The sequence below is a fragment of the Cricetulus griseus genome, chromosome 5 (assembly GCF_003668045.3).
Source record: "Cricetulus griseus strain 17A/GY chromosome 5, alternate assembly CriGri-PICRH-1.0, whole genome shotgun sequence".
In the NCBI taxonomy this organism is placed as follows: Eukaryota; Metazoa; Chordata; class Mammalia; order Rodentia; family Cricetidae; genus Cricetulus; species Cricetulus griseus.
Genome location: NC_048598.1, coordinates 167,600,863 through 167,617,117, shown reverse-complemented (window position 1 = coordinate 167,617,117; position 16,255 = coordinate 167,600,863).

Here is a 16,255-nt window from a genome sequence, read left to right as displayed (position 1 = left end):
TTCTGTTGGCCTGAAAGGTTGCTTGAAATTGCCTTTCTACTTGCCAAATACCTGAAAGCACCCCTGGAGGCCATGACAGCGGGAGCTGGACCAGAATGCAGGGAAAGAAGAGAAGCCAGACTCCCCAGCATCCTTGGGCTATTAACTTGGCCTGGTACTGACTCTCTGTGAAGTCTGGTACTCAGTGATTTACTCAAGTGCCTGCAGTGGTGTCTTTCCTTAATTGCTGAGCTCATTTTGCACCCTAGTGCCAAATAGTCCCCCAGAGACTACTGAGTAAAACAACAGGCAAAGTTCCAGTGACCATCACAGATCCTTAATGAAATGCAGCTTTTATAAGCAGACGACCTTCCTGGAACAGCCCCAAGTAGCTGGACATTCCCGTTTTCTTTAGGCACTTCGTGGGCCTGTCAGTAACTGAAGTTAGCTTCATTTAATACAAGAGTCCTTCCGCTGGCTACTTAGGCAATGAAGTGATTTTAGGAATCTGCTATGCGCCTTATTTAAATAATTTTACCAGAGCAAAGAGGAGAGAATTGGACATGACAGTGCCATGGGGGATATTTTAGTCTAAAAATAACATATGAGAAAGCTGCTTATAGTAGATCCAGAAAACAGCAAACAAGTGAACAGGGCTGGCAACCTGCTTTGAACCTGAGACAAGAGACTCAAAGGGACCACTGGATGTAGCAGAGCACAACCATGCTCTAGGAAAGGCAGATAGATCAGAGAAATTCGCCGAAATAGCTCAGGTCAGAGATGGGAGGAGTTGAGTAAGTACAGTAAACCATGCGCTGGTTCCCTGGGCCTGACTGTGTGCTGGTGTATGATCTTTGCCTGTCTGTCACCGCCTCTGTCAATGCTTTCATCTTTCTCTTTTCAACCTTCACTTAAAATTGTATCACAATTCTGCCAACAAAGAAATCCACATACGTATGTATGCACCTCCAAATAAAATCTCCTTGAAAAATTCCCGTAAATGCCCTTACTTCATAGTTTTGAGAAAGCCACTTTGGAAAAGGTCATGAATCTTGCTGGCCACTGTGGATATTTCAGCTCTTTTATTCCTTCTTTTTATCTTGAGCAGCACTGAGAGGCTTGTTTTCCTATATGGAGACTGTGACACATCTGTAGCTGGGTTTACCAAATGAAGAAGTGTGCTGCACGCAGGGGCTGTCGCTAGCCTGCACTGTTTGCTCCTGTTTGTCCAGCTAGACTGATTCTTGTGTAAAATTCTGAGAGAGCCATATCATGGACAGACAAAAAAGCTCCTGAATGCTGCAAGCTCAGGTCATTCAGGCCTTGGTCAACAGTTGCTAATTATTTCTGATTTCACTTTTAAGTTATTTTGAAGTATTTAGCAACATGAAAGCTGGGGTGGAGGAAGTTGTTCACTGGTAGTACACTCAATCATTATGTCCAGTCACTGGCTTCTAACTGCGGCACTAAAAAAAAAGCAAACATGTTGGTTTCAAGACACAAATGCATTCAGCTTGATAGCATATGTCTACAGTTCCAGTTGTTCACATGGCTGAAGCAGTAAGGCTCCAAGGTTGAATCCCATTGGGCTACATAGAGAGTGCAAGGCCAACTTGATCAATCCATCTCTCAAAATAATGTTTCTTGTTAAAATCTGAGATTAGAGCTACATACTAGAGCACTTGCTTAGCTTCTAAAACACTGGGTTTTCTTCCCAGCACATAAAAACAAAGGAAACTAAAACAACACACAGGCTTGGACTTAGATGGCTCTGGTACAGGAGAACAGTATGCTACTTCTGCAATAATCTCCTTACTGTTCAGATCCAAAGCACTGTTGAGACACAGGGACAGCTGAGCCTGTTTAACAATGGCTGTGCTCTTTGAGCGAGTGCTAAATAGCATCTTTCCAGACAGACACTGGGATGTCTCATCTAATCTCCACACATCTATGCACTAGGTAGTTTTATTTGTGTGTGAGGAAATTCAAGTGGTTAAGGCTCACTAAAAGGCAAAGCAATTTTTGTTAGCTCACACAATTGGAAAGACATCAGAAACAAGTCCTAGAAAATGACTCTGGCGCCTACTTTAAGACATTAATTAAAGGCCAACCTGGTCTACATGGGGAATTCTAGACTAGCCAGAGCCACATGGTGTCTAAAAAAATAAATACTAATATATCTCATCTGAGAAGAGAGTCAGGAAAAAGGGCTGTAGATTGGAGGAGCTCCCTGGGTAGATGCCAAGGAAGCCTTCTCTTTCTGACATAGCAAACCTTGCCAGGCCCTTGCTGGAGCCTAATAAGGACAGCAAAGAGCAGCCTAGGGTGGGCTGGGGAGGGAGGCCTGATGTGGTAAGAAGTGTGAAGTGTGTGTCATTGCAGGAAAAGAATAGGAAGCTGGGGGTGTGTGCTCAGTTGTGGGTAATCAGTGGACAATAACACAGCTTTGAAAATAAATATTTTGAGCCAGAAACTGGAAGCAACCTAGATGCCCCTCAACTGAGGAATGGATGGAGAAAAAGTGGTACATTTACACAATGGAGTACTACTCAATGGGAAAAAAAACAATGGAATCTTGAAATTCTCAGGCAAATGGATGGATCTAGAAGAAACCTTCTGATCGAGGTAACCCACTCACAAAAAGACAAAAATGGTATATACTCACTCATATGTGGATTTTAGACATGGAGCAGGGGATTGCCAGCCTACAATCCAACCTGCCAGAGAAGCTAGGAAACAGGGAGGACCCTGAGAGAGTCACACATAGTCCCCTAGAGAAGGGAAAGGGACAAGATCTCCTGAACAAATTGGGAGCCTGTGGGGAGGGGAGAGGGAGTTAGGAGAATGAGAAGGGGAGAAGAGGAGGGATGGGGAGGACATGAGGGAGCAGGAAGGTTGAGTTGGGGGAAAAATAGAGGAGAGCAAGATAAGAGATACCATAATAGAGGGAACCATTATAGGTTTAAAGAGAAATCAGACACTAGGGAAATGTCCAGAGATCTACAAGGATGACACAAACTAACAATCTAAGCAACAGAGGAGAGGCTACCTTAAATGCCCTCCCCTGATAAGGAGATTGATGACTAACTTATATGCCATTCTAGAGCCTTCATCCAGCAGCTGATGGCAGCAAAAACAGACACCCACAACTAAACACTGAACTGAACTGGAATCCAGTTGCTGAGAAGGAGGAGTGGTGAGCAAAGAGGTCAAGACCAGGCTGGTGAAAGCCACAGAAACAGCTGACTTGAACAAGGGGGAGCTCTTAGTCCCCAGACTGATAGCTAGGAGACCAGCACAGGACTGATCCAGACTGCATGAACATGGGTGTCAATAAGGAGGACTAGGAAATCTATGGGGCCTCTTGTAGTAGATCAGTACTTATCCTTAGCACAGAAATGGACTTTGGGAGCCCATTCCACATAGAAGGATACTCCCTGAGCCTAGACACACAGGTGAGGACCTAGGCCTTATCCCAAAGGATATGACAGACTCTGAAGACCCCCTACGGAAGGCCTCTCCCTCCCTGGGAAGCAGAAAGGTTATGGGATAAGTAGGGTGTTAGTTGGGGGCAGGGAGGAGGGGAGGGAGAAGGGAACTAGGATTGACATGTAAAACAATCTTGTTTCTAATTTAAACTTAAAAATGGAGGAAAAAAAGAAAATATTTTGTCCTATTGAGAGGCTTCACCAAATCAGAGTGAAGAGGAGAATTTTGGCCACTAAATCCATACAGATTATATTATTAAATACGTCAAAATGCAAGCTGTGTAATAAAGCAAATGTTACAGACTTCATGATTCTTATCCTAAAATTTTTCATTTTGCTTTCATTATTAAAATTTCAGAATTCTGAAATACCTATATGTTGAGAAATTCCACACATTGGGAAGTGATATTGAAGGAAATAAGAACTTACATTGTGGGGATATCTTGCTTGTACAAATAAAGCCTGTCTGAAGGTCAGAGAGTAGAGTTTGCGACTAGCTAACCATACAGGTCTGGAGACCTGTACAGAAAGACAGGAAGTGAGGTAGCTGGGTGGCAACAGGATATAAGCAGTGAGAAACAGGAACTCACTATGTTGTCTGCTGAGATGCTATGGAGGTAAGGCACGGTGCTGCCTTGCTCCTTCTCTCTGATCTCTCAGCATTTTCCTGTATATCGGATTCTGGCTTTTTATTATCTAGGCCAACTAAGAACTCCAGTTACATTATATTCTGGTTGAAACTATACAACTTCTTCTGGGATGATCTAGTAACAAAGTTCTTAGAAAGGGTGAATTTGAGAGATGGAATAAGCAACTGTAGAGGAGGTCTTATATTTTACATACTGTCTGCCATATCTGCTATTTCTCTAGGTTCCCAATGAGTATTAATTTCATTGGTTCTAATAGAAATAAATTGCATTTGTCCATGGGACTGATTTATGGGACAGCTTGGGAGTGCCCAGCTTTCTGGGCCAGCTTGCAATGCTCTGTGACTTTGAGTCTCTTCCTGTGCATGGGAGTCTCTCCTCATGTCTGGGCTTTTGCTGATTCTGGAAGTGGGTAAACCATTAGTACAGTATTCATGGACTTCCACATTGACAGAATCAATCCTGGGGGAAAGAAATGGTGACAAGTTTCTGGGGAGTTCTGCACATTCAAACTCAAGCAAGAGGAAAGCCCCAGCACACAGCAGTCTGCTGTTGAGTGGCCTTAGGAAAACCCCAGGGAGGACAATAGGACAATCCCAGTACAGGTGAGTTCTCCATTTTCTCACACAACCTGACTGCCAGGCTTTGCACAGTGGCTCACCAATCCTCAGTGGCCATCCTCAGTAAGACCATACCTAGGTGAGGTAACACCTCCATTCTTATCATTTCCTCCTGTGAGTTATCTTTGGCACATGTAGCAAACTGGAAGCAAAAATTGCAACCATTTGTGGAAGAAGCACTCAGCTGCGGAGCTGACATTTCTTCTAATTTTTATTTTATTTTATTTTAGATTTTAGGATTCTCTTTTCATGTCATGCTTGGCTTCAGGTTTTTCTTCTTGTCTGATAACTCAGTCCTTTTAATTGTCTTGTCATTTTTGCAAGATGGTAAAGAGCAACACCTTGCCTTTCTTGAACAATGCAGATTACCTCATGACTTTTCATATTGTGGTTTTAAAATGCACTCAATCCTAAAACCAGAGAAAGCTCATTTCTATAGAGTGCTTTGTGCCAAGGGATCAAGTGTAGTTTAGTGTTTTTGGCCCAGTAATGGTTCAGGTTTTGTGGGCCAAAAGATAGAGAAGTGATTCTTGGTTTGAAATTTGAAGGGGTATCTAGGACAGGGCAGGCTACATATCTAGCATTCTCAGAATTAAGACAGTGGCTAGCATGAGAATTGCCACAACTCCCAGTAATTTATTCCTGGCCACAAATCCCTGCACTAGAAGTGACAAATTGAAAGAGTCTGTTGGGACAGACTTAGGGAGAGGAAGTTCTCCTCATCAAAAATAATTACAATTATTGTTTCAAATGTCTTTAGATATTTTCACATATTGAAATTTCTTCAACATTTTGATAATGCGGTATTAACTTTCATATATAATTATAAAAGAACCTTGACACATGAATTCTGACCTTAAGTTATATGCAAAAATTTAGTGTGTTTAAATTCATTCATATTTTATCATTCCAAGTGTGTCACATTTGAATTTTCTGAAGTCATTATCTCACTGATGCTTAAAATGGCTCTATACTTAACCAACATAAATATAATTTCTATTAATTATATTTAGAAATAAAAAAATAGAAACATGAGTTTCTAATCAATTTGACCCAAACTTCCATCATCCAACTCTAGAACCTATATCTTTTCTTTCTTTAAGGAACCCATTGGTTCTCAAAGCTTGTTCCCTAGTCCAAGAGTATTAGCAGTACCTGGGAACTTGGCAATTCTCCATTCTAAATGAGAAATTCTGGGACAGGACCCAGCACACTTAATGAGTTTTCCAAGTGAGGTAGATGCTTGCTAGTTTGTACATACCTATACCAATTCACAGAAGCCCTAGCCTGTGAGAAAATCTAGAAGCAAATGTCCTTTGGATACAAAGAACACATTCGTTCCTGATAAGCTCCTCAATTACTGATCAGCTACATACAGAGTGGTTGTGGTCACATAGTTACAACTCATTTACATATTACTGGAAAAGACATATGACATCACTTACCAAACTGCTAGTCTGGTCCTTTGGGTATTGATCCAACTTGTGAAAGGACACAGAAACAATTATGGAAAATATTCCATATTTTCCAATGGGTCATGGATGGAAGACATGGTTTCCAATACAGCAGGATTTTGTTGTTGTTGTTGTTGTTTGGGTTTTTTGATCTTCAAGACAGGATCTTTCTGCAGATTTGGAGCCTGTCCTGGAAGTCACTCTGCAGACCAGGTTGGCCTCTAACTCACAGAGATCCACCTGCCTTTGCCTCACAAGTGCTGGGATCCAATAGTGTGTTGAAGAAGGGAATTTTAGAGAAGTGATTGAACCATAAAAAAAAAATGATTTCAGCAATTAGTTAATCCACTAGTGGATTCCTAACTGAATGGACTATTCAGGCATATAGAGGACGAAGCCTGATTAGAGAAAGTAGATTACTGTGTTCGTCTGAGGGCCTTCTGTTCCCTGGCACCTTTCTCTTGGCCTCTCTATGAAGGCAGGGTCTCTGCATGAGTGTTTGCTGTGCTGTGCCCACAGACATTCTATTCTCCACATGCTTGCAGCAATGATGCACATACTATCGACTGAAATCTCTAAAACACCCTGTTTCCTTGGCTGTTTGTCACAGTGATAAAAGAGACTAAGAGTAAAGCCAGTGAGTTTACTCATAGTAATCACCAAAATAGTTACAGACATTCCTTATGGAACTTTCCAGAAAAAGAAGAACAGCTTTTGTCTGAGCTAGTAACAAACTCACAGTAAAACATATATTAATAAATTCACTGATAATAGTATTACTTCAAATTTCTTTCTAAATTGAATCAATACGAACCTGAAAATAAATATAAAATTAAAATCTAAGCTATAATTTTAGCATGGCTTTTGGCTGGGGTCTTAAAAAGCATCTCAAAGAATAAAACATTGTATTATATTTGATATAAACTGTCATTGGTTGTGGCACAAAATGATCGTAATTGTTGTTTATATGCCATACTATCAAAATGAGAATACATTGATGGTCTGACATTGAAATGCCACTAAATGTAAATTGTATCCCAACTTCAGACATGTTAAATTATGAAAAATGTACACATTAATATTAACAAAATGTTATAAACATTTGAATATAGATTGCAGTTGGCAAACTCCTTCAGGGTGAACTCTTCTTATATGTCTTCTTTTCATAAACAACATTAATGTGGGTCTAGATACAGCAATTTTAGTCTTCAAAGTTTAGCAACATCATCCTAGGCTAAGGATGGTTTTATAACATCAGTAACTAAATATTACAGGTGGAAAATATTCCTCTATAATTTGATTTTTGAACTGCCACATACTGTAAGGGAATAGACAATTGAGGAGAATGTAAAGAAAAATAAGTTTAAACATAGGGAATTCTTTCACTTGAGTAAATCTCTTGGTTGTCATAACAAATAAAATTATTCACAAATTTAAGATATGCTAGCTTTATGCTGATATTTTCCTTAATTAGCTATGCTGTTTATTTATTTACATTGGCTCTTACATGTAAGTGGATTATGATGCATTTAAAAATGTCTTACAATTCCACTTCCATGTCTTTGCAGGAGATTGGCAATTGTTTGAGAATTTAACACATGTTAAACAGGGAACACATCCCTCAGTTCTGACTGCTTGTGTAAGAAAATCCATGTTAAACGGGGAGCACACCTGCAAACTGGTATTTGAGCAAAGCAGCTTTTCTGATTTGGGCCATTTTATTCAAATAAGAAACTCACTGTTGTGAAGATTTTATTTCATTTTCTATATTTTCACAATTCTGAATAAATTTATATACTGGAGATATTTTTAGTAACCCACTAAACCTAGTGGAAAAATATATGAAGGTGGAAATAAAGAGACATGAGATCAAGTTATGTTTTGCTATTCTTTGGCTCTGTAACTATCACAAGGCACTTAACTTTTCTAAAATTAGAAATGTAAATAACGGTTAAATTCTTATTTAAAGATTCCAGGGAAATAAAATCTAAGACTACAGTAATAATAATATAAAAGCAAAAGGGTGTGCTTTCGGCTTATCTTATCTAATCATAAAAACAAAATCAGATAATTCCAAGAGCTATTGAGCACAGAACAAGCACTCAACTGTTCCTAGCAGGCATTTTCTTGGTAGCATTAGTGATGAGCACACTACCAAGGTGAAATGAGTTCTTGGTTTCCTCATGAAATAGTCTGTAAGAAGTTGCCCTCATCTGAGTGCTCAGGGACATTGACGTTGGTGTTGTTTTCTTTTTTCTCTTTCTTTCTTTCTTTCTTTCTTTCTTTCTTTCTTTCTTTCTTTTTTTCTTTCTTCTTTTTTTTGGATAGTTTGTTATTTGTATATACATGTATTGCAGATTTTTTTCATAACTGGAAACCACAATCCTACTGTATTTATTACTTAGGGTTTTATATACAGAATTATGTCTTCCGAAAACAGAGAATGTATAAGTCTCCTATCTCACACAGATGACCTTTTTTTTCCTGTCAGTTGTTCTGCTTAGCCCTTCCAGCCCAAGGTTGAACAGACTTGTCAAATGGGGCATCCTCTGTTTGTTTTTTCTGTCTTAAAGGGAGGGTTTCAGCTTCTAACCATTATACATGATCTTACCTGAGTTATTGAGGGTTTTTTTTCCTGTAAAAGAAATGAATTATTGTACAGATGATATGATAGTCTCCATAAGTGACCCACAGACCTCTACCAGGGAACTCCTACAGCTGATAAACACCTACAACAAAGTGGCAGGATACAAGATTAACACACACAAAAAAAAAATCTGTCGCCCTACTGTATACCCATGACACATTGGTAGAGAAAGAAATCAGAGAAACATCACCCTTTATAATTGCCCCAAACAACATAAAATACCTTGGGGTAACACTAACCAAAAATGTGAAAGAACTGTACCTTAAGAATTTTGATTTTCTAAGAAAGAAATTAAAGAAGATACCAGAAAATGGAAAGATCTCCCATGCTCTTGGATAGATAGGATCAATATATTAATAATGGCAATCTTGCCAAAAGCAATGTAAAGATTCAATGTAATCCCTATCAAAATTCCAACACAATTTTTCACAGTCCTTGAAAGAACAATTCTCAACAATTCTCAACTTTATATGGAAAAACAAAAGACCCAGCATAGCCAAAACTTCCAGAGGCATCACCATCCCTGACTTCAAGCTCTGTTATAGAGCCATCATCCTGAAAACAACTTAGTATTGGCACAAAAATAGACTGGTAGACCAATGGAATAGAGTTGAAAACCCTGATATTAACCCATTGACCTATGAACACCTGATTTTTGACAAACAATCCAAATTTATACGATGGAACAAAGAGAACATCTTCAAAAATGGTGCTGGCCTAACTGGATGGGGACATGTAGAAGACTACAGATAGACCCAAGCCTTTCACCCTGCACAAAACTTAAGTCCAAATGAATCAAAGACCTCAACATAAACACAGTCACACTAACCCTATTAGAAGACAAAGTGGGACATACCCTTGAATTAATTGGTAGAGGAGACTGCTTCTTGAAAATTACACCAGTAGCACAGACACTGAGATCAACAATTAATAAATGGGACCTCCTGAAACTGAGAAGCTTCTGTAAAGCAAAGGACACAGTCAGCAAGACAAAACAGTAGCCCACAGACTGGGAAAAGATATTCACCAACCCCACATCTGACAGAGGGCTGATCTCCAAAATATACAAAGAACTCAAGAAGATAGTCTCCAAAACACCAAAAAATCCAACTAAAATGTGGGGCAAAGAATTAAATAGACAATTCTCAATAGAGGAATCTAAAATGGATGAAAGACATGTAAGAAATTGTTCAACACCCTTAGCATCAGGGAAATGCATATCAAAACCACTCTGAGATACCATCTTACTCCTATTGGAATGGCCAAAATAAAAAACACCAATGACAGTTTTTGCTGGAGAGGATGTGGAGAAAGAGGAACACTTCTCCACTGCTGGTGGGAGTACCAACTTGTACAGCTACTTTGGAAATCAGTATAGAGACTTCTCAAGAAAATGGGAATAAGACTACCACAAGACCCAGCAATTCCACTCTTAGGCATATACCCAAAAGAAGCACATTCATACAACAAGGAGATCTGTACAATGATGTTCATAGCAGCACTAGTTGTAATAGCCAGAAAACTGGAAGCAGCCTAGATGCCCCTCAACCGAAGAGTGGATAGAGAAAATGTGGTACATTTACACAATGGAGTACTACTCAGCAGGGGAAAAAAAACAAAGGTTTCTTGAAATTTGTAGGAAAATGAATGGAACTAGAAGAAACCATTCTGAGTGAGGTAACCCAATCACAAAAGGAGAAACATGGTATATACTCACTCATATATGGATTTTAGATATAGAGTAAAGGATTAGCAGACTACAATCTACACTGCCAGAGAAGCTAGAAAACAAGGAGGACCCTAAGAGAGACATAATGGTCCCCTGGAGAAGGGGAATTGGTCAAGATCCCCCGAGCAAATTGAGAGCATGGAGACAGGGGGGACAGAGCTAGGAGAATGAGAAGGGAAGAAGAGGAGGGATGTAGAGGACATGAGGGACCAGAAAGGTTGAGTCAGGGGAAGAGTAGAAGATAACAAGAATGGAGATACCATAATAGGGGGAGACATTTTAGGATTACCTAGAAATCAGGAACTAGGGAAATGTCTGGAGATCTACAAAGATGACACAGCTAACAATCCAAGCAACAGAGGAGAGGCTACCTTAAATGCCCTCCCCTGATAATGAGATTCCTATAGCCTTCATCCAGCAGCTGGTGGAAGTAGAAGCAGACACCCACAACTAATCATCGAACTGAACTGGAACCCAGATTCAGAGAAGGATGAGTGAAGAGTGCAAGGGTCCAAACCAGGCTGGCGATACCCACAGAAATGGCTGACCTGAACATCAGGGAACTCTTGCTCGCAGACTGATAGCTGGGATACCAGCATGGGACTGATCCAGAACCCAGGAGCATGGGTTTCAGTGAGGAGACCTCAGAAATCTCCAGGACCTCCTGTAGTAGTTCAGTACTTATCCCCAGCACAGGTGTGGACTTTGGGAGCCCATTCCACATAGAGGAATACTCCCTGAGCCAAGACACACGGGGGTGGGCCTAGGCCCTATCCCAAAGGATATGATAGACTCTGATGACACCCTATGGAAGGACTCACCATCCAGGGGGAGCAGAAAGGATATGTGATAGGTAGGGTGTTAGTTGGTGGGGGTGGTAGAGGAGGACCAGGGGTATAAGGGAACTGGGATTGACATGTAAAACAATCTTGTTTCTAATTCAAACAAAAAAAATCTGAAAAGAAAAATAAGAAATGCATTTTTGGCATTTAGTGAGGGGATCATGTGGTTTTATCTGCTAACATGCTGTGCCACGTTCATTTATCCCCTGAACTACGTATGCATCTGTAGATAAATCTCACTTCACCAAGGGGAAATATCCTTTTCGTATGTGAGGGACTTGAACTCTAAATGTTTGACTCAGGCTTCCCCCCCCCCTGTTTCTTGACTGTGGTTAGGTAGTTCAGGTGTTAAAAATGCATAACTGTAAAAAATTTGTTCTATATCATACTAAAAGTTCAAGAGTAGATTTTCTTTATCAATATAGCAAAACAAAATGCAAAGTGTTTAAGTAGGCAGGGATTAATGTGTCCTTACCATGAATAAATAATTGTTTTATTTCCTTTAAAGGTGTGATATCTGTCCAGTTGCCCCTGGATTTATTACAAAAGGGTCATAGACACAGATAAAGAAATGTGAGGTGCAGGCACTTCTCTTATTAAATTGACTTTTCTTTGTCTGACTTTATTTCTTTGACACAGTGTCCCATGTATCCAAATCTGCTCTCCAAGTCAACATGTAACCCTGGATGATCCTGTACTTTTGACCCTCTTCCCTCCACTTCTGAGAGCGGGGTTCCTACGTCTGAACTTCCATAACCCATTTATGTGTCACTAAGGAGTCAACCTAGGGCCTTATGCATGTTAGGAAAATACTCTAACAAATTAACTGCAGTTAACAATTATGGTGACTTGCAATTGAACCAATAAACAGCTACAATCCAGTAACTTGAAGTGCTTTCTGGGACTTTCCACCATTCTTCTACATTATTTATAGGAACTTACACCATCTACAAGGTATATAGTATCTGTATTGTGTAGTTGGTCTTCCTATAGAGTACTTAAATGCCAAGATTTAATTTAACTTCATGTTTAGAATGTTTAAAATAATGTCAACAATACAATCAGGATTATCAACTTACAGTAGTGAGTTATTTATTCTTTTTACATGATATTTCTTTAGATCCCCACTAAATTGTTTTTGTAGTTAAACTACTTACCTGGACATATTGGAATAGTTTTATAATGCTATCTCATGCAGGAAGGTCACATATTTCAGTCCAGCACGTCACAAAGAGATCCTATCACACACACAACACACACACTCCGATCCTCTATAACAATTATTCATAATTAATTAAAGTTTAATATTTAGAACTCAATAAGCTTCTAGTGCTGTTTTCCCCAGCAATGGTGAAGATGAATCTGGTGCTAATAGCTAGAGCAGGCATGTTGTCCAAGGCCCAGAGTCACAAGGAATCATGATTTCCTTCTGTAATTAGAGTTTTTAAATACTATTCACAGCAAGAGAAAACATTTAAAATTCTCAATTGTAAGGAATAACTCTTAGAACTACAAGTTTGTTGTGAGAGATATATATCTGTGGTTCAAAATAAAAGGAAGTAGAAGTGATCAGAATAACAGTGAAATACAGCAAACTTCTCCTTTAGAAAATCTAGCAGAAGATCTACACCATCAGCTTTACTCCTTTAAAAAGCTCATGTAGACAATATGCCCAACAATGGGCAAGTTTCTGGGGTCAATGCTGACACCTTTCCTTCAGGTTTCCCTGTTGTGTTGGCTTTTCTTTTTGAGGCAGGTTCTCACTATGTAACCCTGCCTTATCTGGAACTCACTGTGTAGACCAGGCTGGCCCCAAGCTTAACTGAGATCCTGCAGCCTTTGCCTCCTGAGTGCTGAGATAGTAACAGCACATACCGCCACACCCAGCCCGTTTCCTCCAGTTTTCACCCTATTAGAACACAAACAGTGAAGTTTGGGGCCAGGTTAGCCCTTCAGGAAGTGTTGGTTATTAACTGTTACAGACATTGTTCTCTCTACCTTGTTGCCCATGGGCTGCCATTCTATCATTAGAAGCCATGACATGGATTCCTCAGTAACAGATAGCTGAGGGATAGACTATTCCCAGACGCTGAAATGCACTTTCCTTTAGAAAAAAGGAAGAATCATACAATAAAGTCCATCAGTAAATGCAATCACAATCTTTATATGTTTTAAGTAGGGAGAAGAAAATCAGAGATTAAAAAATGGTCAAGTTAAGATAGATAAAGGGCTGCCAGACAGAAAGATGCAGAAGAAAAGGGAAATCAATTTACCATAATATACTTATTCTGTTCAGTCTATTTTCAGCTCTGGGTTAGTAAAATATATAGGTGGAGGATACTCTACACTCCAGCCATTCTCACACATATCAGTACCAAGATGCAGCACACACAGACATTATGGGTAGATGGGACAGTCAACACAGCCTAATGTATGGAAAAAAGTTTGCTTCTTTGCACTTATCTGGTGTTTGGATTAGCACTCAACTTTTGTAGAGATTTAATTTTAGAGGGCCAACTAGTAAGGAAATATTTGTTCTTCCCTGAAAATATCTCCCAGTTAGGTAGGAGTCCATTTAAGCAGGTGCTTGTCCCAAACCATGCTTTCTCCCTGTCACACTCACACTCCTAGTGGTAGGGAGGAGATTTACAAACAGGAGGAAAGAAAGGCTCAGTATCAGGACAGTAGGAAAACAAATCTCTAAGATATGTTATATGATTTCTCCTTCAAAAATTAAATAAATAAAACTACTGCTGCACTATCTGGGAAAATGGTTTCTATAACAGGAACTACAGAATTCTTATTAAAGCAGAAATTGCATATGGCTTTAAAATAATATGCATTTTGTCAGACATGCCTATCATTTTTTTCCAAAGGAAAAATATTCTTACTCACATGGCATAAGCAATCTGCCTAGAGGAATTCTCTACCACACACCAAGGAAAACAGAGCACATGTAGACATATTAGAAAGCATGTTTGTTGTGAAAGGGAATTTGAACTAAAGAGCTTTTGTTCTCCTAACATGATAACACCACAAAGCAGGAAACTCTGCGAGGTAAAGAGTGAATTTTATTCTTGGACATGGCACTGTTGCCATGGTAATCTTCTGAACTATAACAGGAAGACAATTGGATACCAACCAGATTATTTAGAAAGGTAAATGGATCCTCTCAAGGGCACATTGGAGCTGGGTTTAGGACAGAGAAGCCTGCTTTTTAGGTTGGAACTTAATCTTGGTTCTGAATTTAAAGAACAAAAATTCTAAAGAAATATTTCTAAAACTCCATTAAAAATGTTTTCAACTTTAGCACAAACAAAATCCAATCTTTATGTTGTAGTTTTATAGCTAAGGTACAAACATGAGGAAAGAGGAGAGATGAAAACAGCACAGCTTGGGAGTCATCTTTATTTAAAAACACCTCTCTGGATTCAGGCTGAAATTTTTGTTGTAGAACCATCCTTGACTTTCTTTCAAGTCAGACAGCTATCTAGATGTTTAAAATGAACAAAGTCCATTGTTGTTCTGACTTTATCTTTCTTTTCCTTTCAAAAATATAAAATAAAGCACTGTAAAAACTCAATTTGATGTGCCAAGGAAATAGATTTTCAGATTTCTGAAATGACAGTATGCTCAAATTGCTCTCAGATCAAATCATCCAATGTTTTACTTGGAGCAAGAATGAGTTTAGTCAAAATTGAAAAAGTTTAGGAGAACATTTGTTTTCATATAGTTTAGTTACAATTTACTTTAGATTTATACTCCATTTTCAACCTTGTGTTGGGACTCTCCACATTTGCAGGATGACTTCTGGCATGGAGCTCTGAGATCTCAATTTTAATCGCATGTCTGTCAAATTGAAGTGAAATACATCCTCCTGGAGCAAGCCAGTGGACAGCCACTTGGGAGTCTCTTGAAGGCTGTGCAGCAATCCCAGGTTCTACCCAGTTAGGGTGGTGACATCTATGATGAAAACAGCCAGCATCCTGAAACCTCCCTGAGATGATGCATCGGAGGGGGGGGGTGTTGGTGTTCATGTTATCACACATGGTATTTGTGGGACTTTGACCCTAATGTGACCTTTTGAATGCACATTCCAATTCTCTATTCTTTTGTATATCACTCCATTTCAACTAAGTATGATAGAAAGCAATAAAATATCCTCTATATAAATACAAATATGTTAGTAGATTTGAAATATTGAAGAGTTCATTGCATTGTATTTGATAGAACTAGGGGTCTGAGGCTACCATATTAACCACTCTTTCTCCATGATGAACACGGCACTCTAGGGAAGGAGTAGAAATTTCAGAGGCAGGGTCTAGTAGGAAGCTTTCTGGTCATTGAAGAGGTACTCTCAAAGAGAACTATACCATTCTAGTGCCCTTCCTTCTCCTTTTGTCCCCACCAATGAGATAAGCAGTTGTTCTCTGTCACTTGCTTCTCACTATAATGTGTGGCTTCATTATGGGTTCTCAAACAACAGGCCCACTGACCATGAATTAAAAGCTATTAGCTGAAACAAACCTTCCCCATTGTATAAGTTGATTATCTCAACTATTTTATTATAGCACCAGAAAACTACTGGTACTACTGAAGCAAAAAGTGTTAGAACCAATGTTCCTAGTATCACTATTTTTGATTCTACTTTTTAATGCGAAATTTGAAATTTGAATCTCATTTGTCCAAAATTAACACAAAGATCAGTCCCTTCTAATTTTTAGGGATGAACATGTGGACCTCCACCTCTTGGCAAGGAGAAAGACTCCAAGCTCAGCATCCCCTACTCCTGAAGGAGATGTGTGGATCCCATAAAAAGGTCCACCTTTCCCGGATTTCTGTCTTTCTC